The 23,632-nt window shown below is 39.6% G+C and overlaps 1 long non-coding RNA gene across 1 annotated transcript; it reads right to left on the reverse strand.

Annotated features, from left to right (window-relative positions):
• Positions 1-5,442: 5,442 nt before the first annotated feature.
• Positions 5,443-9,904, reverse strand: LOC311096317. Its single transcript, XR_014608995.1, has 4 exons — positions 9,828-9,904; positions 9,568-9,677; positions 9,127-9,216; positions 5,443-5,893 (listed from the first exon to the last, which is right to left on the reverse strand). It is a non-coding gene; the product is annotated as an uncharacterized lncRNA (long non-coding RNA).
• Between the last annotated feature and the right edge of the window lie 13,728 nt (positions 9,905-23,632).

Raw genomic sequence — 23,632 nt, forward strand, 5'->3', positions numbered from 1 at the left:
GAATGTCCAATCTGCCCCAAACTTCACACTTTTGATAAGAGTTCTGTCCTGAACACATGACCATGCTCATATTCAGTTATAGTCATAGCGCCACCTGCTGGCAACAGGAAGTGACATGTTTAACACTGTTATGGACTCCTAATAACATATAAAAAAGTGCCAGCAAGTGCTAAACATGCTAACAACATACTAGAAGCATGCTAAAACATGCTAGCAAACTCTTAGCTAAGTGCTAAAGCATGCTATTATTGCAATTAAATAGGAATTTGCTGTAACTCAGGCATAGAATGTCCAATCTGCCCCAAACTTCACACTTTTGATAAGCGTTCTGTCCTGAACACATCTACATGAGAATATTCAGTTATAGTAATAGCGCCACCTACTGGTAACAGGAAGTGTCATGTTTAACACGTTGATGCCATTCTAGCAACATGTTAAAAATGCCATTGACTTCTAAACATGCTAGAAACATGTTAAAACATGCTAGCAATACTTAGCTAAGTGCTAAAGCATGCTAATTCAATGAAACAGGATGTTGTTGTTACTCAAGAAGGCAATGTCCAATCTGCCCCAAACTTCACACTTTTAATAAACGTTCTGTCCTAAACACATGACCATGCTCATATTCAGTTACAGTCATAGCGCCACCTGCTGGCAACAGGAAGTGACATGTTAAACACTGTTGTGGACATATAAAAACATATAAAAAAAGTGACAGCAAGTGCTAAACATGCTAACAACATACTAGAAACATGCTAAAACATGCTAGCAAACACTTAGCTAAGTGCTAAAGCATGCTATTGCTGCAATTAAATAGGAATTTGCTGTAACACAGGCATGGAATGTCCAATCTGCCCCAAACTTCACACGTTTGATAAGAGTCATGGCCTGAACACATCTACATGAGAATATTCAGTTATAGTAATAGCGCCACCTGCTTTCAACAGGAAGTGACATGTTTAACACTCTTGTGGTCTCCTAATAACATATAAAAAAGAGCCAGCAAGTGCTAAACAGGTTAGCAACATACTAGAAACATGCTAGCAAACACTTAGCTAAGTGCTAAAGCATGCTATTACTGCAATTAAATAGGAATTTGCTGTAACTCAGGCACGGAATGTCCAATCTGCCCCAAACTTCACACATTTGATAAGAATCATGGCCTGAACACATGTCTATGCTCAAATTCAGTTATAGTAATAGCGCCACCTACTGGCAACAGGAAGTGACATGTTTAACACTTTGATGCCGTTCTAGCAACATGTTAAAAATGCCATTGAGTTCTATACATGCTAGAAACATGTTAAAACATGCTAGCAATACTTAGCTAAGTGCTAAAGCATGCTAATTCAATGAAACAGGACTTTGTTGTTACTCAAGAAGGCAATGTACAATCTACCCCAAACTTCACACGTTTGATAAGAGTTATCTCTTGAACACATGTCCATGCTCATATTTAGTTATAGTCATAGCGCCACCTGCTGGCAACAGGAATTGACGTTTAACACTGTTCTTGACTCCTAATAACATATAAAAAAATGCCAGTAGGTGCTAAACATCCTACCAACATACTAGAGACATGCTAAAACATACTAGCAAACACTTAGCTAAGTGCTAAAGAATGATATTACTGCAATTAAATATGAATTTGCTGTAACTCAGGCATGGAATGTCCAATCTGCCCCAAACTTCACACTTTTGATAAGCGTTCTGTCCTGAACACATGACCATGCTTATATTCAGTTACAGTCATAGCGCCACCTGCTGGCAACAGGAAGTGACATGTTTAACACTGTTATGGACTCCTAATAACATATAAAAAAGTGCCAGCAAGTGCTAAACATGCTAACAACATACTACAAACATGCTAAAACATGTTAGCAAACTCTTAGCTAAGTGCTAAAGCATGCTATTATTGCAATTAAATAGGAATTTGCTGTAACTCAGGCATGGAATGTCCAATCTGCCCCAAACTTCACACATTTGATAAGAATCATGGCCTGAACACATGTCTATGCTCAAATTCAGTTATAGTAATAGCGCCACCTACTGGCAACAGGAAGTGACATGTTTAACACTTTGATGCCGTTCTAGCAACATGTTAAAAATGCCATTGAGTTCTAAACATGCTAGAAACATGTTAAAACATGCTAACAATGCTTAGCTAAGTGCTAAAGAATGCTAATTCAATGAAACATGACTTTGTTCTTACTCAAGAAGGCAATGTCCAATTTGCACCAAACTTCACACGTTTGATAAGAGTTCTGTCCTGAACACACATCCATGGTCATATTCAGTTATAGTCATAACGCCACCTACTGGCAACAGAAACTGACATGGTTAACACAGTAATGCAGTACTAACCACATAATTATTGTGTACTAAGCATGCTAGAAACAGACTAAACATGCTAGCAACACTTAGCTGAGTCATGAAGCATGCTATTATCACCATTATACAAAACATTTTGTAACTGACTTTGACATACTCTTACTATATATACCTCCTTAAATGTAAATTTCCCAACCATGCTCTGTCTTCCTAAAGCCACCGAGTGTTGATGGCATGGGTGCGAGGGCCCTTTCATCGCTGCTTGCAGCTTTAATTATTATTATTATTATTTTTCTGTCAACCTTTCGGGCACTTTTGAGACCCTTAACGTGCTCGAAAACTCTTGAAACTTTGCACACAGGTCAGAACCCGCGGCCATCAGGGCCGGGCTGAAGCTGGTACCCGGGCGTGGCAGGGGGGCTCAACAGCGCCCCCTTGAACGGGGTCCGAAAACTTGGTCCATAAATCAGACACGCTTGCATGTAATAATATGAAACTCGGTACATATATAGATCTCATCGGGCCGAACAACTTTCGTACTTTTACTTTTTACGCCAGCCCAACAGGAAGTCGGCTATTATGGGTTGTTTGGAAATGCATGGTCTGGTATTTGAAACACTTCTCCTAGGGAATTCACCCGATCGCCACCAAACTCGGTGTGCATGAAGTCAAGGCATTGAGGATGAAAAATTGCCAGGGGATTTTTGATATCTCGAACGGTTTGGCCGTGGCGAGGAAACGAATTTATGGCGAATAATGGAAACAGGAAGTGTGTTATAACTTCTGCATACATTAACTGATCTTGATGAAACTTCAGCAGTGTGTTCGTTGTAAGAGGCCGATCACATGGATCTGACTATTGTGAGTCAAAGTTATAGCGCCACCAACTGGCAGCAGGAAGTGTGTCAGTTTCAAAATGCTTTGAAATCACCCTCTTATTTTTATCCGATTTGCTTCAAACTTTATGTGTATAATGTAGACACACGGCAGATGTAGACCTGTGAAAGGATTATTGATATCTTAGATACTGTTGCCGTGGCAACGCATCAAACTTTAATATTCTTTTCGGATGCTTTTGAGACTCTTCACATGCTTGAAAATGCATGAAACTCGACAGACACATCACATTTATTAGCCAGTAGACATGTGCAAAGTTTCAGAAATGGGCGTGGTGAGGGGCTCAGTAGCGCCACCTTTAGTCAAAAATGGGGGCTTAGTTTTTCCTAGAATCACAAAAATCGGTATGTATATTGTTCTCATCGAGCCGGACAACTTTCTAATTCACAGTCATTAGCTCAGACCATCAGAAAGTCAGATATTTTGGTTTGAATGTGGATTTTCTGGAGAATTTTCTCTCTCTCTCTCTGTCTCTGTGTGTGTGTGTGTGTGTGTGTGTGGAGGGGGTGGGGGGGATTTGTCTATTCCATTTAATCTTTGTTTTTCAAGGTTTCAGGGGCTTTTGGGGCCCTTAACATGCTCAAAAACTCTTGAAACTTTGCACACAGGTCAGAGCCCACGGTCATCAGGGCCGGGCTGAAGCTGGTACCCGGGCGTGGCAGGGGGGCTCAACCCCAGCCAACATTTGTATGTGGGGCCCATATGGGTATGAAATGGGCTGAAAAATGGGCCCCATGTAGGATTGTCCACGGGTTCCATAATGGCCCCATGTTAATTGCCCAGATGGATTTCATGTAGGATTGCACTTGGTACTAGGTGGGACCCAAGTGGGCAAAATGCACAAGACCCATCTCTGTCCCAGCTTTAACCCAGTAGACATTTGTATATGGGGCCCATGTGGGTTTGAAATGGGCTGAAAAATGGGCTCTGTATGGGATTGTCCGCGGGTTCCATAATGGCCCCATGTTAATTGCCCATATAGATTTCATGTAGGATTGCACTTGGTACTAGGTGGGGCCCAAGTGGGCAAAATGCACAAGACCCATCTCAGTCCCAGCTTATCCCCGCCGACATTTGTATATGGGGCCCATGTGGGTTTGAAATAGGCTGAAAAATGGGCTCTGTATGGGATTGTCCGCGGGTTCCATAATGGCCCCATACCAACTGCCCACATGGATTTCATATAGGATGGCACTTGGTACTAGGTGGGACCCAAGTGGGCATAATGCACAAGACCCATCTCTGTCCCAGCTTTAACCCAGTAGACATTTGTATATGGGGCCCACGTGGGTTTGAAATGGGCTGAAAAATGGGCTCTGTATGGGATTGTCCGCGGGTTCCATAATGGCCCCATGTTAATTGCCCAGATAGATTTCATATAGGATGGCACTTGGTACTAGGTGGGACCCAAGTGGGCAAAATGCACAAGACCCATCTCTGTCCCAGCTTTAACCCAGTAGACATTTGTATATGGGGCCCATGTGGGTTTGAAATGGGCTGAAAAATGGGCTCTGTATGGGATTGTCCGCGGGTTCCATAATGGCCCCATGTTAATTGCCCAGATAGATTTCATATAGGATGGCACTTGGTACTAGGTGGGACCCAAGTGGGCAAAATGCACAAGACCCATCTCTGTCCCAGCTTTAACCCAGTAGACATTTGTATATGGGGCCCATGTGGGTTTGAAATGGGCTGAAAAATGGGCTCTGTATGGGATTGTCCGCGGGTTCCATAATGGCCCCATGTTAATTGCCCAGATAGATTTCATGTAGGATTGCACTTGGTACTAGGTGGGGCCCAAGTGGGCAAAATGCACAAGACCCATCTCTGTCCCAGCTTAACCCCATCGACATTTGTATATGGGGCCCATGTGGGTTTCGAAATAGGCTGAAAAATGGGCTCTGTATGGGATTGTCCGCGGGTTCCATAATGGCCCCATACCAACTGCCCACATGGATTTCATATAGGATGGCACTTACAAAAAGGTGGGCCCCAACTGGGCTACATGCACAAGACCTTTCTTGGTCCCAGCTTTAGTTTTTTTGTAGGTACTACAACGTTACTACATGGGCCGAAATACGGGCTGTAAGTGGGTTTGTCCATGGGTTCCATGTTGGCCCCAGCAACTTACTCATTTAGGTTTTATGCAGGATTTCACAGGGCTTTAGGTAAGGCCCAACTAGGAATCATATGCATGTGGCCCAACTAGGGATCATCTGGGTTCCATCTAAATGAGTAGCAACACCACACAAACAAGTTTTAAAGCATTAGAGCACACAGTGAGATTGAAATCTTTTCAAATTTAAATTTTATTGAAATTACCCATCATATTATGCTATATTCTGAAATTCCAGAGACAATATTTAAAGAAGCAGATTTATGTCAGATTAAAGATTATCTCTTTAAAGTTCTATACCTAATTGTTAAAATACATACTTTTAACCTGTATTTGACCCAGTCTTTACTGAAAGCTTTGAACATTTGAACAGGAAATAAATTGGGGACAGTTAGAAGAAGCAGCAACTACACATGTATCAGTACATCTTACACTGCAGACAGTCATTTGTGCATTCTGGACACTGTCCTCCATCTCTTGTCCCAGACTATTTTGAGTGTTCCCTCTCAGTTTCTTGCCAGTTGATCTGAGCAGTCTTCTTAAGAGCCTCTGCAAAACAAATTTGTTTTTTTTAGAGATTAGGATTTTAGAGAAATCATGTTACTTACACATGTCACAATACCTTATAAAAAAATAACTTTTACTCAGGATAAAAAACAAAAACAGCATTAAACTTCAATTGGAATGGTCATGGTATTGGAATGTCACTGGAAGGGCATTTGGGAAATCAACAGAGAATTACTGTTTATTTATTCAGACTATTCCGATTTAATTTTGTTTTAATAAAACCAGTTTATAAAGTATGAATATGCAATGTGTTTGAAAGCATCAATTCATTAATTGATACAAGTTAACCCTTAAAAAAAATTATAAACAAAAATAATAATAATACATTATTTGTCATTTTAATATTAGGTAGTTTCTCACAATCAGATTCTCAGTCCATGATAGAATGGGCCGACAAAATGATGCATAATTAAAGTATTTTAATTATTTTTTTATTGCTAATGATTTATGATTGCTTTTAAAGTAAAAATATAAAAATATTATTCTTTGTGTCTTTGGAAAATAATTGAGGTGATCACAGGTGTGGATGATTCTTAAATTTCCAGGATGGCTCGACTTCAGAGTCACAGTTTTAATAACAAGTTAGAATTGTTAAAATGAGAATCTGATTCTTTTAGTGTTTCAGACAGAGATCATGATTCTGAACAGATAAATTAACAACATAACATGTAATTTACTAGAGGTTCTGACAAATGTTAATTTCTGCAATCGATTTAAAATGAATATGTTTCATATGTTTCAAAAAAGTTTGAATGAATGATTTAATGACTAAAATACGTGTTTCATTACTGGATGAATCAGCGTTTTTGAACGAATCTCTAGAATGAATGATTAAAGTTTCAAGTGTCAAGATTCTTGCAAAAGTTGATTTACTCTTATTTTGATTGCTACTGTAGACAGTGTTTATATCTGAACTATAAACTTTTATCTCAGTACTTCTGTGATCATTTGAATTAAGAGCTGATGTTGTTGTAATATTATTTAAGAATATAATAAATGACTGTTGTGTCAATCTAAAATGATCTTCCCACTCATCATTCTGTGAAGTGGTGCAGGACAACATTGTCCAACAAGTGCTTGTTTCGGACTCTCATCTGCAGATGCCTTGTTTTGGGCATCTGGGCATTGTTTTGTTACTGCTTGATTAATATAAGCAGCACGGCAAAGCTTTGTGTACTCCTCGTCTCCTAATAAGGACCTGAAATATAGGTAAATATAAGTCTGCTTTTTAAAACAACGGAGGATGGTTAGTTTGTGACAACAGCAGGAAACTGCATATTACGTTCACATCAAAAAGATTAAATCAGATTTGAAGCTTGTGACTTATAAATGCCCATCAACCTGATGACTTAGCATTCATGTAAAAACTATGTTCAGATTCATCAATCAGAATGATTTCATTCTGATCGAAACAAAACATTTCCATGTAAATGTGGCTACTGACAGTGCCAACGCAGATATAAATGTTCACTGTGATCTTACTTGACAAAGGTTTAAGACAAATCATTTGTCATTTAGGAAAATATTGCGTGGGTATTTGAATCGAGATCAAAATCTTTCAACAATTTCAGCTCTAATTTCTGATAATATAAGTGGTAGGGGTGGAACGGTACATGTATTCGTATTGAACCGAAACGGTACGGGCGTCACGGTTCGGCGCATAAATTTACACGGAGAATACACGGTATAAAAATAAATAAAACTTGTGTGCAAATTAATGAATGTAATGTAGAACTACTGTTAGATACGCGGGTTCTTTAGGGACACCTAATCTGCATTCCCGCCTTAGCTCTGAAGCAGGCTGCGATGTAAAGATTGCAATGCTGGAATATATTGTGTGTGTGTGAGAGAGAGAGAGGCGCGGTCGCGATCGAAAAGTCGCAAAGTGCTTACTGAAATTTGTGTGTGTGAGGTGTGATCGAACAGTGTAAACATAAAAACATACTCCGTCATTTTGTTTATACAGGACATCATTCAAACTGCAAAGTGTTTAAGTTACTGTTAATTAAAATTTTAAGGAAAACAAATATATTAATCTGAAATGTAGCAAATTAATTCAATTAAATTCATTCAGGTACAATTACCAAACATATCTCAAGGTCTTTTTGTCTTTTTATTAATTTAATTAATAAACTAATTATATAAAACTATTGTCAGTGCACTACAAATAAACTGGTTCTATGCCTTACTTTATTAATAAAACTTATTTAAAAAATACAAGGCTTAAGTAATTTATTTTCCTTTGGTGGTCCAGCCTGAGACATGCACAAGCCTTCTGCATTTTTGTTTTGCTTTGCTTTTTTCCTCCATTGTACCAAACTCGTACCGAACTGTGATGTCTGAACCGAGGTATGAACCGAACCGTGACTCCTGTGTACAGTTCCACCCCTAATAAGTGGCTCTGTATATTTCTGATATGTAGAGAAACATTACACTTAATTCAGAATCCTAACTACACATAGTATTAAAGTAGTTCACTTTAAAAATGAAAATTAGCCCATGATTTACTCATCCTATGTATGACTTTCTTGTTGCAGACGAATACAATCTGAGTTATGTTAATAAACACATTGATGCTTCCAAGCTGCATAATGGCAGTGGATTGCAACCATTGCATCCATCAGATTGAAGCTCAAAAAAGTGCATCTATCCATTACATAAGAACTCTACGCGGTTAATAAAGGCCTTCTGAAGCGAAGCCATGAGTTTGTGTTAGAAAAATATTAATATTTAAAACAACTAGGTTCTGGGCAAACAAACATACGGATTCCACTTAAGGGTAAAGCGCAACTTATGCGAGTAATGCGACGTGCTGCTGATATTTACGCTACCCCATGATGCACTACGCTACTTCTGATGTCACAAGTTGCGTAAGTTGCGCTTTATACAAAAGTAGACTATGTATGGCCGGAAGCTAGTTATTTTACTTTATAAAGTATTAAATATGGATACTTTTGGAAACTCATGGCCTTGCTCCAGAAGGGCTTTATTAACCCAACCCCATAGTTAATATAACTCCAATTGTATTTGTCTAAAAGAAGAAAGTTATATACACTAACGATGGCTTGAGGGTGAGTAAATCATGGGGTAATTTTCATTTTAGTGAAAATTACTACTACTCTAAGTCAATTATGTAAAATCTAATTTTGTAAATTTTATTAAATTAAGTAAAATCAAAACACCTCACACATAACAAAAGGTTAATAGATTCATACCAGAAGTGACAGTGCAATCCTTCACCAAATTGCCAGTACTCATCTGGATCCTTGGTCAATCTGAGGTGGGATGGAGTGGGCTGATAAGTCCTTAAAAAGAAAGATTTAATTTGTACCATTCCTTTAAACAATATTAAACAATATTAAACAAAACGTATTTAAATTGTACCAACATTTGCCATTATTAAACATTCAGACAACATGAACAAATGGTCACCAATAGCTCCCTGGGTGCCGCAACGGCTGGCCACTGCTCCGGGTGTGTGTTCAGTGTGTGTGTGTGTTCAATACTCACTAACACACACACACACACTATGAACACACACCCGGAGCAGTGGGCAGCCGTTTTTGCACATACATGTCACGTCACATCACACAATTGTAGCTTTGAAAAAAGCAAATTGGTACACCAAAATCAAACAGACCATCTAATAATTTTACCTGGCGCCACATTTATCCTGTTATGACACGTCTGAGGGTCTTTCCCTTGATGTTCTTCAGTGAACTAAATAAAGGACTGATGATGGTGACATGTTCTCCTTTCTTTGTCACTTTAGAGAAAGAAAGACAAAAGGATAAAAAGTTACTCAGATTTGTCACTGGTAGATGAAATTACTTTTGATGATGAGAATAATACTTTTAACTACATAATATATTAATCCCAATGTAAGGTTTAGAAGCAATGGTTAAAATTGACTTGCATCTTACTGAAGTTGATAATCGTGGTGGATTTGTCTCTCTGTTGGGTGCCTGTTCTCCCCAAAAAATCTTCTTCCAGTGTTGGGTGCCTGTTCTCCCCAAAAAATCTTCTTCCAGTGCTTGAGATATATATATATATATATATATATATATATATATATATATATATATATATATATATATATACATATATAAATGACAGTTATATCAGTCACTTTACTCATTCGGATGCTCCTTCCCTAGAAAAATAAATAAATACATCAAATGCAATAGTTCCACTTTAGCACAATCAAATACACTTAACCTCAGCACTACTTCCAGATAACTAAAGTTGCATTAAGTACAACATTTGTTGTTCTTATTGACTTTAAGTATATAATTTAGGATACCAAAGTACAATTGCAGGGTATTTATATTAAGTACATAAATATGTAAATGCATTTGTAGTAAACTTAGCATAAAATAAATTTTTCAAATATATTTTAGTTATATATTTTTTCCAATAGGGTTTTCATGTGTTTGAGTTTTAAACTAGCTGACTAACATTGACATCAGAGGCTACAATGTGCTAATACGCTAATCACTATTAGCATCTTACTGTAATCAAATCAATGGTACACGTACACGCGCGCGCGCACACACACACACACACACACACACACACAGCTGCAGGTTGTAGTACGTCCGTTATCCGTGTGTAAAAGTTAACTGACACAGAACATTTCTGGGAAGTTAATGAACTCCATTAATACAAGATTTGTTTACCTGCATTATATATTCTACCATGAACTATATTAACATTCGTATCCACTTATTTTAATGTAATGCCTAAACGTTTAAATATATATTAATTGATCTCTGTTTTTTCTAAACTAATAGGACATGAACACAAAACATAACTACGTAATAGAGACTGAAAAATGTTCTCTTACCTGATATCACCAAAATGTTTGCAGGACTCACACATCCAGACCGACCTTCCTCTGTGTTCACATATCAGCTTCTGTTCTCCTCCGTTTACATGTCACAACGCAAATTAGTTTAAAATAATAATTTAACAGGCATAAGGAAAGACCGAGTAATCTTGCCGAGCAGTAGCACACACACGTCGTCATCGTATTTTCAAACTTGACCAGTAAAAAGGCGCGCACGGTTGTCATTGGCCAGTTACGTAGATGACAGTCATATTAACCAATCATGATCAAAGAAGGTGAAACAACCAATAGTAATTGTTTCAGGGTGGTAATGGAAAAGATTACTTTTCTTTCTTTTTTTTTTTTGTTTAAAGAAATGTGTGTTTAGTTTTATTTGTATACTATATTTGATTAGTTGGTCAAATAGTGTTTGATGACAGTGTGAATAAAAATGCAATCCTGCATGGTAAGCTTTAGGCAAACACAAAATTGTAAGTCCAAACAAAATCACACAAAGCAAAAAAGTTTCTGCTTGTACTTCTCTCTTGAGATTGAAATTATATCCATTATTATTATTATTATTATTATTATTATTATTATTATTATTATTATTATTATTATTATTATTATTATTGTTGTTAATAATATGATTATATTTTAACATAAATTTAGATTTTTGAAGTGGTGTTTTGATCAAAATATCATACAATGCTAAAATAACAAAATAATAATTAGAAAGAATAATAATTCAAAGATTATGTATTCCTTGAAGACATGACATTGATTCAACATACAGATTTTGTAAAAACAAACAAACAAACAAAATAAAAAACTTAACAACATTAAAACAACAACTGCCATTATTTCAACCATATTTCAACTTTGAGGGTCAGTCATGTGCCAACTATGACTGAAAATAAAAGTCTGTACTGTTGACCTCAAAAGAAAACTGAACACAAAACACAAAATGCTAAATGAATGAAACTGCACTTTATTCTGTACTCCTGTATATGATGCAAATATGATTTCTGAATTTACATTGGATTTTCTTCAAACCATGAATTTCCATTCTATCTTTCTTTACTTGGGCTATTTCATCATCTGAACTGATGTGCCCCTCTCAATAATCAAAACCCTAACCCTAACCCCAATATTCAAAATCAGAATTACATTGTCACTAACCAACTGACCAGAAAACTCTGGAGTATCTCCATTGAATAAGGGCATATGGCTGTTGCTAGAAGTTTGATTTCTTCTACCCATCTCTAAGCCATTATAAAAGATTATGATAGACAGAATTTGATAGCTTCTGTAACCCATTCTTCATATTGTACAGTGACCATTTTCTGGATATTTTGAACCATTTGTATAGATTTTAAAATAACTATATGGAGATAAGCATTTTGCAGTAACTCACAAAATCAGACCACTAAAAGTTGACACTTTGAATATTTAAAGTCATGGGTTGGAACTAATGTCTGCTGAACACCAACACTCCAGGACTGGATTTGAAGAGCCATGGCCTATACTGTAACCACATGCACTATATTGCCAAAAGTATTGGGACACCCCTCCAAATCATTGAATTTGGGTGTTTCAATCACTTCCATGGCCACAGTTGAATAAAATCAAGCACTAGGCATGCAGACTTTTCTACAAACATTTGTGAAAGAATAGGTTGCTTTCAGGAGCTCAGTGAATTAAAGCGTGGTACCAGGTTTCCACCTGTGTAATAAGTCCATTTGTGAAATTTCCTCACTACTAAATATTCCACGGTCAGCTGTTAGTGGTATTATAACAAAGATTATAAATTACAAAAATATACTGTATATAATTATTTTAATGATTGTGAAGATATGTTATTTACAAGTGTATAGTTTATGATGTAATTTACAGATGCACAATTTATATTTACTACAAAATTCATTATATTTACAATTATACTTGAATGTTCATTTATATGAACAATTCCAGTCTGGTTTCCGTCCTTTTCATAGCACGGAAACAGCACTACTTGAAATTACTAATAACCTTCTCCTAGCGGCTGACTCTGGTTTACTATCCATTCTTCTTTTGCTTGATTTGAGTGCGGCCTTTGATACTATTTCACACACCATCCTTTTGAACAGACTCTCTTCTATTGGAATTACTAACACACCTCTTAACTGGTTTCATTCATATCTTTCAGGACGCACTCAGTTTATTCAGTTAAAATCATTCACTTCTCATTCTGTCCCTGTCATTACAGGTGTGCCCCAGGGCTCTGTTCTGGGGCCCCTACTGTTTATCATTTATCTTCTTCCCCTTGGTTACATCTTCCGTAAACATCAGATTAATTTCCATTGCTATGCAGATGACACCCAGCTCTATTTTTCAACCAAACCTAATTCCACACTTCCACCATCTTCCCTTACTAACTGTCTTCTTGACATAAAATCCTGGTTCACTTCAAACTTCCTTAAATTAAATGCCAATAAAACAGAATTGCTTCTTATAGGTACAAAATCAACATTAAACAAACTCCATAATTTTTCTATTCCCATTGATTGCTCCTTTATCTCTCCCTCCCCTCAGGTTAAGAGTCTGGGTGTCATCTTCGATAGCACCCTCTCCTTTACATCTCATGTTAATAATGTTACCCGGTCTGCTTATTATCATCTTCGTAATATCAACCGTCTGCGTCCTTTCCTTACGCCTCACTCCACTGCCATTCTTGTTCACAGCTTAGTTACCTCCCGTTTAGATTATTGTAATTCTCTTTTGTTTGGCCTTCCACATAAAACTCTTCATAAACTTCAACTGGTCCAAAACTCAGCTGCTCGTATCATTACTCGTACCCCTTCTATTCATCACATCACTCCTATTTTACAACAGCTCCATTGGCTCCCTATCATTTATCGTATCAACTATAAAATACTTCTCCTTACTTTTAAAGTCATTCATAATTTAGCCCCTTCGTATCTTTTTGATCTTCTCCATATACCTACACACGCTCGTACTCTTAGATCCTCTTCTTCTATTCATTTCACCGTTCCCCGTGTCCGCCTTGTTACTATGGGGAGTAGAGCTTTCAGCTGCTCTGCTCCTCAGCTCTGGAATTCGCTTCCACCGGACCTCCGTAATATTGATTCTCTTACACTTTTCAAATCCAAACTTAAAACTCATTTGTTTAGAATAGCGTACTCCCTTTGACCACAACTGCATTTTCTTTTAATTGTATTGTATCTCATTGTTTTTAAATATTGTTATTGTTGTTGATGATGATGTAAGGTGACCTTGAGTGTCAAGAAAGGCGCCTATAAATAAAATGTATAATAATATAATAATAATAATAATGTATTTCCCCATTCATAACCCATATAGAGATTACCTATGTGGGTACAACCTTGGGCTCATGTAGGCAGCCTATATAGGACTGATTGTGTTTGCCCATGTCTGACCCATATGGTTTATCAAAGTGGACCCCATATGTTTTTCCCATTCATAACGCATATCGAAAATTACCTATGTGGGTACCACCATGGGCCCATGTAGGCAGCCTATATGGGACTGATTGTGTTTGCCCATGTCTGACACATATGTTTTATCAAATTGGACCCCATATGTTTTTCCCATTCATAACCCATATCGAGATTACCTATGTGGGTACCACCTTGGGCCCATGTAGGCAGCCTATATGGGACTGATTGTGTTTGCCCATGTCTGACACATATGTTTTATCAAATTGGACCCCATATGTTTTTCCCATTCATAACCCATATCGACATTACCTATGTGGGTACCATCTTGGGCCCATGTTGGCAGCCTATGTAGGACTGATTGTGTTTGCCCATGTCTGACACATATAGTTTGGCCAAGCGGGCCCCATATGTATTTCCCCATTCAGAACCCATATAGAGATTACCTATGTGGGTACCACCTTAGGCTCATGTAGGCAGCCTATATGGGACTGATTGTGTTTGCCCATGTCTGACACATATGGTTTATCAAAGTGGGCCCCGTATGTATTCCCCATTCATAACCCATATAGAGATTACCTATGTGGGTACCACCTTGGGCTCATGTTGGCAGCCTATATAGGACTGATTGTGTTTGCCCATGTCTGACCCATATGGTTTATCAAAGTGGACCCCATATGTTTTTCCCATTCATAACGCATATCGAAAATTACCTATGTGGGTACCACCTTGGGCCCATGTAGGCAGCCTATATGGGACTGATTGTGTTTGCCCATGTCTGACACATATGTTTTGGCCAAGCGGGCCCCATATATATTTCCCCATTCAGAACCCATAGAGAGATTACCTATGTGGGTACCACCTTGGGCTCATGTTGGCAGCCTATATAGGACTGATTGTGTTTGCCCATGTCTGACACATATGGTTTATCAAAGTGGGCCCCATATGTTTTTCCCATTCATAACCCATATAGAGATTACCTATGTGGGTACCACCTTGGGCCCATGTTGGCAGCCTATATAGGACTGATTGTGTTTGCCCATGTCTGACCCATATGGTTTATCAAAGTGGACCCAATATGTTTTTCCCATTCATAACCCATATCGAGATTACCTATGTGGGTACCATCTTGGGCCCATGTTGGCAGCCTATATAAGACTGATTGTGTTTGCCCATGTCTGACACATATGTTTTGGCCAAGCGGGCCCCATATGTATTTCCCCATTCAGAACCCATAGAGAGATTACCTATGTGGGTACCACCTTGGGCCCATGTTGGCAGCCTATATAGGACTGATTGTGTTTGCCCATGTCTGACCCATATGGTTTATCAAAGTGGACCCAATATGTTTTTCCCATTCATAACCCATATCGAGATTACCTATGTGGGTACCATCTTGGGCCCATGTTGGCAGCCTATATAAGACTGATTGTGTTTGCCCATGTCTGACACATAAGTTTTGGCCAAGCGGGCCCCATATGTATTTCCCCATTCAGAACCCATAGAGAGATTACCTATGTGGGTACCACCTTGGGCTCATGTTGGCAGCCTATATAGGACTGATTGTGTTTGCCCATGTCTGACCCATATGGTTTATCAAAGTGGACCCAATATGTTTTTCCCATTCATAACCCATATCGAGATTACCTATGTGGGTACCACCTTGGGCCCATGTTGGCAGCCTATATAGGACTGATTGTGTTTGCCCATGTCTGACACATATGGTTTGGCCAAGCGGGCCCCATATGTATTTCCCCATTCATAACCCATAGAGAGATTACCTATGTGGGTACCACCTTGGGCCCATGTAGGCAGCCTATATGGGAGTGATTGTGTTTCCCCATGACTGACCCATATGATTTATCAAAGTGGACCCCATATTTTTTTCCCATTCATAACCCATATCGAGATTACCTATGTGGGTACCACCTTGGGCCCATGTTGGCAGCATATATGGGACTGATTGTGTTTGCCCATGTCTGACACATATGGTTTGGCCAAGCGGGCCCCATATATATTTCCCCATTCACAACCCATATAGAGATTACCTATGTGGGTCCCACCTTGGGCTCATGTTGGCAGCCTATATAGGACTGATTGTGTTTGCCCATGTTTGACACATATGGTTTATCAAAGTTGGACCCCATATGTTTTTCCGATTCGAAACCCATATAGAGATTACCTATGTGGGTACCATCTTGGGCTCATGTTGGCAGCCTATATAGGACAGATTGTGTTTGCCCATGTCTGACCCATATGGTTTATCAAAGTGGGTCCCATATGTATTTCCCCATTCAGAACCCACATAGAGATTACCTATGTGGGTACCACATTGGGCTCATGTAGACAGCCTATATGGGACTGATTGTGTTTGCCCATGTCTGACCCATATGGTTTATCAAAATGGACCCCATATGTTTTTCCGATTCGTAACCCATATAGAGATTACCTATGTGGGTAGCACCTTGGGCCCATGTTGGCAGATATGGGACTGATTGTGTTTGCCCATGTCTGACCCATATGGTTTATCAAAGTGGAACCTATGTGTTTTTCCCATTCATAACCTATATAAAAATTACCTATGTGGATACCACCTTGGGCCCATGTTGGCAGCCTATATGGGACAGATTGTGTTTGCCCATGTCTGACACATATGGTTTGGTCAAGCGGGCCCCATATGTATTTCCCAATTCAGAACCCATATAGAGATTACCTATGTGGGTACCACCTTGGGCTCATGTAGGCAGCCTATATGGGACTGATTGTATTTGCCCATGTCTGACCCATATGGTTTATCAAAGTGGACCCCATATGTTTTTCCGATTCGTAACCCATATAGAGATTACCTATGTGGGTACCACCTTGGACCTATGTAGGCAGCCTATATGGGACTGATTGTGTTTGCCCATGTCTGACCCATATGTTTTATCAAAGTGGGCCCCATATCTTTTCCCCATTCATAACCCATATAGAGATTACCTATGTGGGATCTACTTTGGGCCCATGTTGGCAGCCTATATGGGACTGATTGTGTTTGCCCATGTCTGACACATATGGTTTGGCCAAGCGGGCCCCATATGTATTTCCCCATTCAGGGCCCATATAGAGATTACCTATGTGGGTACCACCTTGGGCCCATGTAGGCAGCCTATATAGGACTGATTGTGTTTGCCCATGTCTGACCCATATGGTTTATCAAAGTGGGCCCCATATCTTTGCCCTATTCATAACCCATATAGAGATTACCTATGTGGGTACTACCTTGGGCTCATGTTGGCAGCCTATATAGGATTGATTGTGTTTGCCCATGTCTGACCCATATGTTTTATCAAAGTGGGCCCCATATCTTTTCCCCATTCATAACCCATATAGAGATTACCTATGTGGGTACTACCTTGGGCCCATGTAGGCAGCCTATATGGGACTGATTGTGTTTGCCAATGTCTAACCCATTTGATAAACCCGAATGGGCCCCATTTGTGTTGCCCATTTTGAGCCCATGCACTCATTTCCCATTAGTGACCCAACTAGGACCCACATGGGGAGCCCACCTGTTTTTGCCCTTGTGGGACTTACTTAGCTGACCCAAGTGGGCCCCAGATAAGATGCCCATTTTGGGACCATGCCCACTTGGTACCCACGTAGCCCAAGCATAAACCATGTGGGGCCCACATATACATGTTGGCTGGGACAGCGCCCCCTTGAACACGGTCTGAAAACTTGGTCCATATATCAAAAACTCTTGCATGAATTAATATGAAACTCGGTACACATATAGATCTCATGGGGCCGGACAACTTCCTAACTCTTAAGTTATTAGCTCCGCCCAACAGGAAGTCGGCTATTATGGGTTGTTTGGAAAACGCTTGCTGTGGAATGTGAAATACTCCTCCTAGAAAATTCATCCCATCCCCACCAAACTCGGTGTGCATAAAGTCAAGACATTGAGGATGCTAAATTGCGGACGGATTTTTGATATCTCAAACGGTTTGGTCGTGGCGAGGAAATGAATTTATGGCGAGAAAAGAGAAACACGAAGTGTTATAACTTCTGTATACATTAACTGATCTTGATGAAACTTCAGCAGTGTGTTCGTGCTAAGAGGCCAATCAGATGGATGTAACTATTGTGAGTCAAAGTTATAGCGCCACCAACTGGCAGCAGAAAGTGTGTCACTTTCAAAATGCTTTTGACAAAAGTGGGGGGGTTAGTTGTATATACAGTAACAAAAATCAGTACGTACATTGATCTCATCGAGCCGGACAACTTTCTAATTTACAGTAATTAGCTTCGACCAATAGGAAGTCAGATATTAAAGATATAATCAAAATAGTATATACAACTTTTTGCCAGATAGGCCTATATTGTAGTTAAATATAAATTTATTAGGTATATGACTGTGAGGATATTTTTCCACCGGTTAATCGACGTGTGACACGAGCGGTTGCTTTTAAATCACTAATATAAAAGTGAAAGTAATATACGGACGTCCGCACGTCCGCATTGATTCATTCGTTCAAACGATTCGTTTGAATGACTGAGTCATTCATGATTAAGACATATGTTTATGGATTGATCATTCAATCTTTGAGTCAACCGATTCGTTCAAAATGCTGAATCATTCAGAAATGAGAAAACACATTGATGAGAGATGCGCGTGATGGTTCTGCTGTGATCTTTTTGTTGAACTATTTTCGCTGCTGAAACAGAACAAAAACAGTCAATATTGCATCTAAAATGTAAGTGACTTGATTGTAACTGTTTTTTAACCTGTTGTATGAAATCAATGTCACAGTTTCAATCGTGATTGTATTCAGGAAACAGCCTTCTCATCAAGTGAGGTTGCTTAACTGTTATAAAATATATCAAAACTCCATATTTATAATTTTTATAGTCAGTAAGTTGTTAATTAGGGCCCAAGCCCTGAAAGGGCGAAGGCCCTATTGTTTCCGGTAGGATTATTAGGGCCCAAGCCCTGAAGGGGCGAAGGCCCTATTGTTTTCGTTAGGATTATTATTAGGGCCCAAGCCCTGAAAGGGCGAAGGCCCTATTGTTTTCGGTAGGATTATTTATTATTATTATTTTTTTGTCAACCTTTCGGGCACTTTTGGGGCCCTTAACATGCTCGAAAACTCTTGAAACTTTGCACACGGGTCAGAACCCGCGGCCATCAGGGCCGGGCTGAAGCTGGTACCCGGGCGTGGCAGGGGGGCTCAACAGCGCCCCCTTGAACGAAGTCCGAAAACTTGGTCCATGAATCAGACACGCTTGCATGTAATAATATGAAACTCAGTACACATATAGATCTCATCGGGCGGAACAACTTTCGTACTTTTACTTTTTACGCCAGCCCAACAGGAAGTCGGCTATTATGGGTTGTTTGGAAACGCATGCTGTGGATTTTGATGTACTCCTTCTAGTAAATTCATCCATTCGCCTCCAAACTCGGTCAGCATGAAGTCAAGACATTGAGGATGCTAAATTGCGAACGGATTTTTGATATCTCGAACGGTTTGGCCGTGGCGAGGAAACGAATTTATGGCGAATAATGGAAACAGGAAGTGTGTTATAACTTCTGCATACATTAACTGATCTTGATGAAACTTCAGCAGTGTGTTCGTTGTAAGAGGCCGATCACATGGATGTGACTATTGTGAGTCAAAGTTATAGCGCCACCAACTGGCAGCAGGAAGTTTTTCACTTTCAAAATGCTTTGAAATCACTCTCTTATTTTTACCCGATTTGCTTCAAACTTTATGTGTATAATGTAGACACACGGCAGATGTAGACCTGTGAAAGGATTATTGATATCTTAGATACTGTTGCCGTGGCAATGCTTCAAACTTTAATATTCTTTTTTTAAGCTTTTGAGACTCTTAACATACTTGCAATTGCATGAAACTCGACAGACACATCACATTTATTATCCAGTAGACATGTGCAAAGTTTCAGAAATGGGCGTGGTGGAATGGCTCAGTAGCGCCACCTTTAGCCAAAAATGGGGGCTTAGTTTTTCCTAGAATCGCAAAACTTGGTACGTATATTGTTCTCATCAGGCCGGACAACTTTCTAATTTATTGTCATTAGCTCAGACCAACAGGAAGTCAGATATTTTGGTTTGAATGTGGATTTTCTGGAGAATTTTCTCTCTCTCTCTCTCTGTGTGTGTGTGTGTGTGGAGAGGGTGGGGGGGATTTGTCTATTCCATTTAATCTTTGTTTTTCAAGGTTTCAGGGGCTTTTGGGGCCCTTAACGTGCTCAAAAACTCTTGAAACTTTTCACACAGGTCAGAACCTGCGGCCATCAGGGCCGGACTGAAGCTGGTACCTGGGCGTGGCAGGGGGGCTCGACAGCGCCCCCTTGAACGGGGTCCGAAAACTTGGTCCATATTTCAAACACGCTTGCATGAATTAATATGAAACTCGGTACACATATAGATCTCATCAGGCCGAACAACTTCCGCACTCTAAGTTATTAGCTCCGCCCAACAGGAAGTCGGCTATTATGGGTTGTTTGAAAAACGCATGCTGTGGAATTTGATGTACTCCTCCTAGAGAATTCATCCAATCACCTCCAAACTCGGTCAGCATGAAGTCAAGACATTGAGGATGCTAAATTGCGGACGGATTTTTGATATCTCGAACGGTTTGGCCGTGGCGAGGACACGAATTTATGGCGAGAAAAGAGAAACACGAAGTGGTATAACTTCTGCACACATTAACTGATCTTGATGAAACTTCAGCAGTGTGTTCGTGGTAAGAGGCTGATCAGATGGATGTAACTATTGTGAGTCAAAGTTATAGCGCCACCAACTGGCAGCAGGAAGTGTGTCACTTTCAAAATGTTTTTGACAAAAGTGGGGGGGTTACTTTTACCCACAGTTACAAAAATCAGTACCTATATTGTTCTCATCAAGCCGGACAACTTTCTAATTTACAGTCATTAGCTCCGAGCAACAGGAAGTCAGATATTTTGGTCTGAATGTGGATTTTTTGGATATTTCAGACTCTGAGTTTTTAGCTACTCCTCCTAAGTGGTTTATTTTATTCACACCAAACTTTTTCAACATGATAAAAATACTTTAAAGATATATATAAATATATATATATATATATATATATATATATATATATAATATATATATATATAAATATAGCTGCGAGCAGCGATGAAGGGCCTAAGCCGGGGGCACCGCTACCCCGGTGCCTTTAGGTAACTAAAGGCACCGGGGTTGCGGTGCCACCGGCTTGGGCCCGTAATCGCTGCTCGCAGCTATATTTATTATTATTATTATTATTATTAGGGCCCAAGCCCTGAAAGGGCGAAGGCCCTATTGTTTTCGTAAGGATTATTATTATTAGGGCCCAAGCCCTGAAAGGGCGAAGGCCCTATTGTTTTCGTTAGGATTATTTATTATTATTTTTTTTTTGTCAACCTTTCGGGCACTTTTGGGGCCCTTAACATGCTCGAAAACTCTTGAAACTTTGCACACGGGTCAGAACCCGCGGCCATCAGGGCTGAGCTGAAGCTGGTACCCGGGCGTGGCAGGGGGGCTCAACAGCGCCCCCTTGAACGAGGTCCGAAAACTTGGTCCATAAATCAGACACTCTTGCATGTAATAATAGGAAACTCAGTACACATATAGATCTCATCGGGCCGAACAACTTTCGTACTTTTACTTTTTACGCCAGCCCAACAGGAAGTCGGCTATTATGGGTTGTTTGGAAACGCATGCTGTGGATTTTGATGTACTCCTCCTAGGGAATTCATCCATTCACCTCCAAACTCAGTCAGCATGAAGTCAAGACATTGAGGATGCTAAATTGCGAACAGATTTTTGATATCTCGAACGGTTTGGCCGTGGCGAGGAAACGTATTTATGGCGAATAATGGAAACAGGAAGTGTGTTATAACTTCTGCATACATTAACTGATCTTGATGAAACTTCAGCAGTGTGTTCGTTGTAAGAGGCCGATCACATGGATGTGACTATTGTGCGTCAAAGTTATAGCGCCACCAACTGGCAGCAGGAAGTTTGTCACTTTCAAAATGCTTTGAAATCACTGTCTTATTTTTACCCGATTTGCTTCAAACTTTATGTGTATAATGTAGACACACGGCAGATGTAGACCTGTGAAAGGATTATTGATATCTTAGATACTGTTGCCGTGGCAATGCTTCAAACTTTAATATTCTTTTTTTAAGCTTTTGAGACTCTTAACATACTTGAAATTGCATGAAACTCGACAGACACATCACATTTATTATCCAGTAGACATGTGCAAAGTTTCAGAAACGGGCGTGGTGGAATGGCTCAGTAGCGCCACCTTTAGCCAAAAATGGGGGCTTAGTTTTTCCTAGAATCACAAAACTTGGTACGTATATTGTTCTCATCAGGCCGGACAACTTTCTAATTTATTGTCATTAGCTCAGACCAACAGGAAGTCAGATATTTTGGTTTGAATGTGGATTTTCTGGAGAATTTTCTCTCTCTCTGTGTGTGTGTGTGTGTGTGGAGGGGGTGGGGGGGATTTGTCTGTTGGGTGAGATTTGCTTTTTTGTTTTTCAAGGTTTCAGGGGCTTTTGGGGCCCTTAACGTGCTCGAAAACTCTTGAAACTTTGCACACAGGTCAGAACCAACGGCCATCAGGGCCGGGCTGAAGCTGGTACCCGGGCGTGGCGGGGGGGCTCGACAGCGCCCCCTGGAACGGGATCCGAACACGTGTCCATAAATCAAACACACTTGCATGTATTAATATGAAACTCGGTACACACATAGATCTCCTCGGGCCAAACAACTTTCGTGCTCTAAGTTTTACGCTAGCCCAACAGGAAGTCGGCTATTTAGCGTTGTTTGGAAACACATGCTGTGGAATTTAATGTACTCCTCCTAGGGAATTCATCCATTCGCCTCCAAACTCGGTCAGCATGAAGTCAAGACATTGAGGATGCTAAATTGCGGATGGATTTTTGATAACTCGAACGGTTTGGCCATGGCGAGGAAACGAATTTATGGCAAGAAAAGAGAAACACGAAGTGTTATAACTTCTGCATACATTAACTGATCTTGATGAAACTTCAGCAGTGTGTTCGTGGTAAGAGGCCGGTCAGATGGATGTAACTATTGTGAGTCAAAGTTATAGCGCCACCAAATGGTAGCAGGAAGTGTGTCACTTTCAAAATGCTTTTGACAAAAGTGGGGGGGTTACTTTTACCCACAGTTACAAAAATCAGTACGCATATTGGTCTCATCGAGCCAGACAACTTTCTAATTTACAGTCATTAGCTCCGAGCCAAAGGAAGTCAGATATTTTGGTTTGAATGTGGATTTTTTGGATATGTCAGACTCTGAGTTTTTAGCTACTCCTCCTAAGTGGTTTATTTTATTCACACCAAACTTTTCAACATGATAAAAATACATTGAAGATATATATA

This window comes from Abramis brama (genome assembly GCF_963993115.1).
Source record: "Abramis brama genome assembly, chromosome: 14".
Lineage (NCBI taxonomy): Eukaryota > Metazoa > Chordata > Actinopteri > Cypriniformes > Leuciscidae > Abramis > Abramis brama.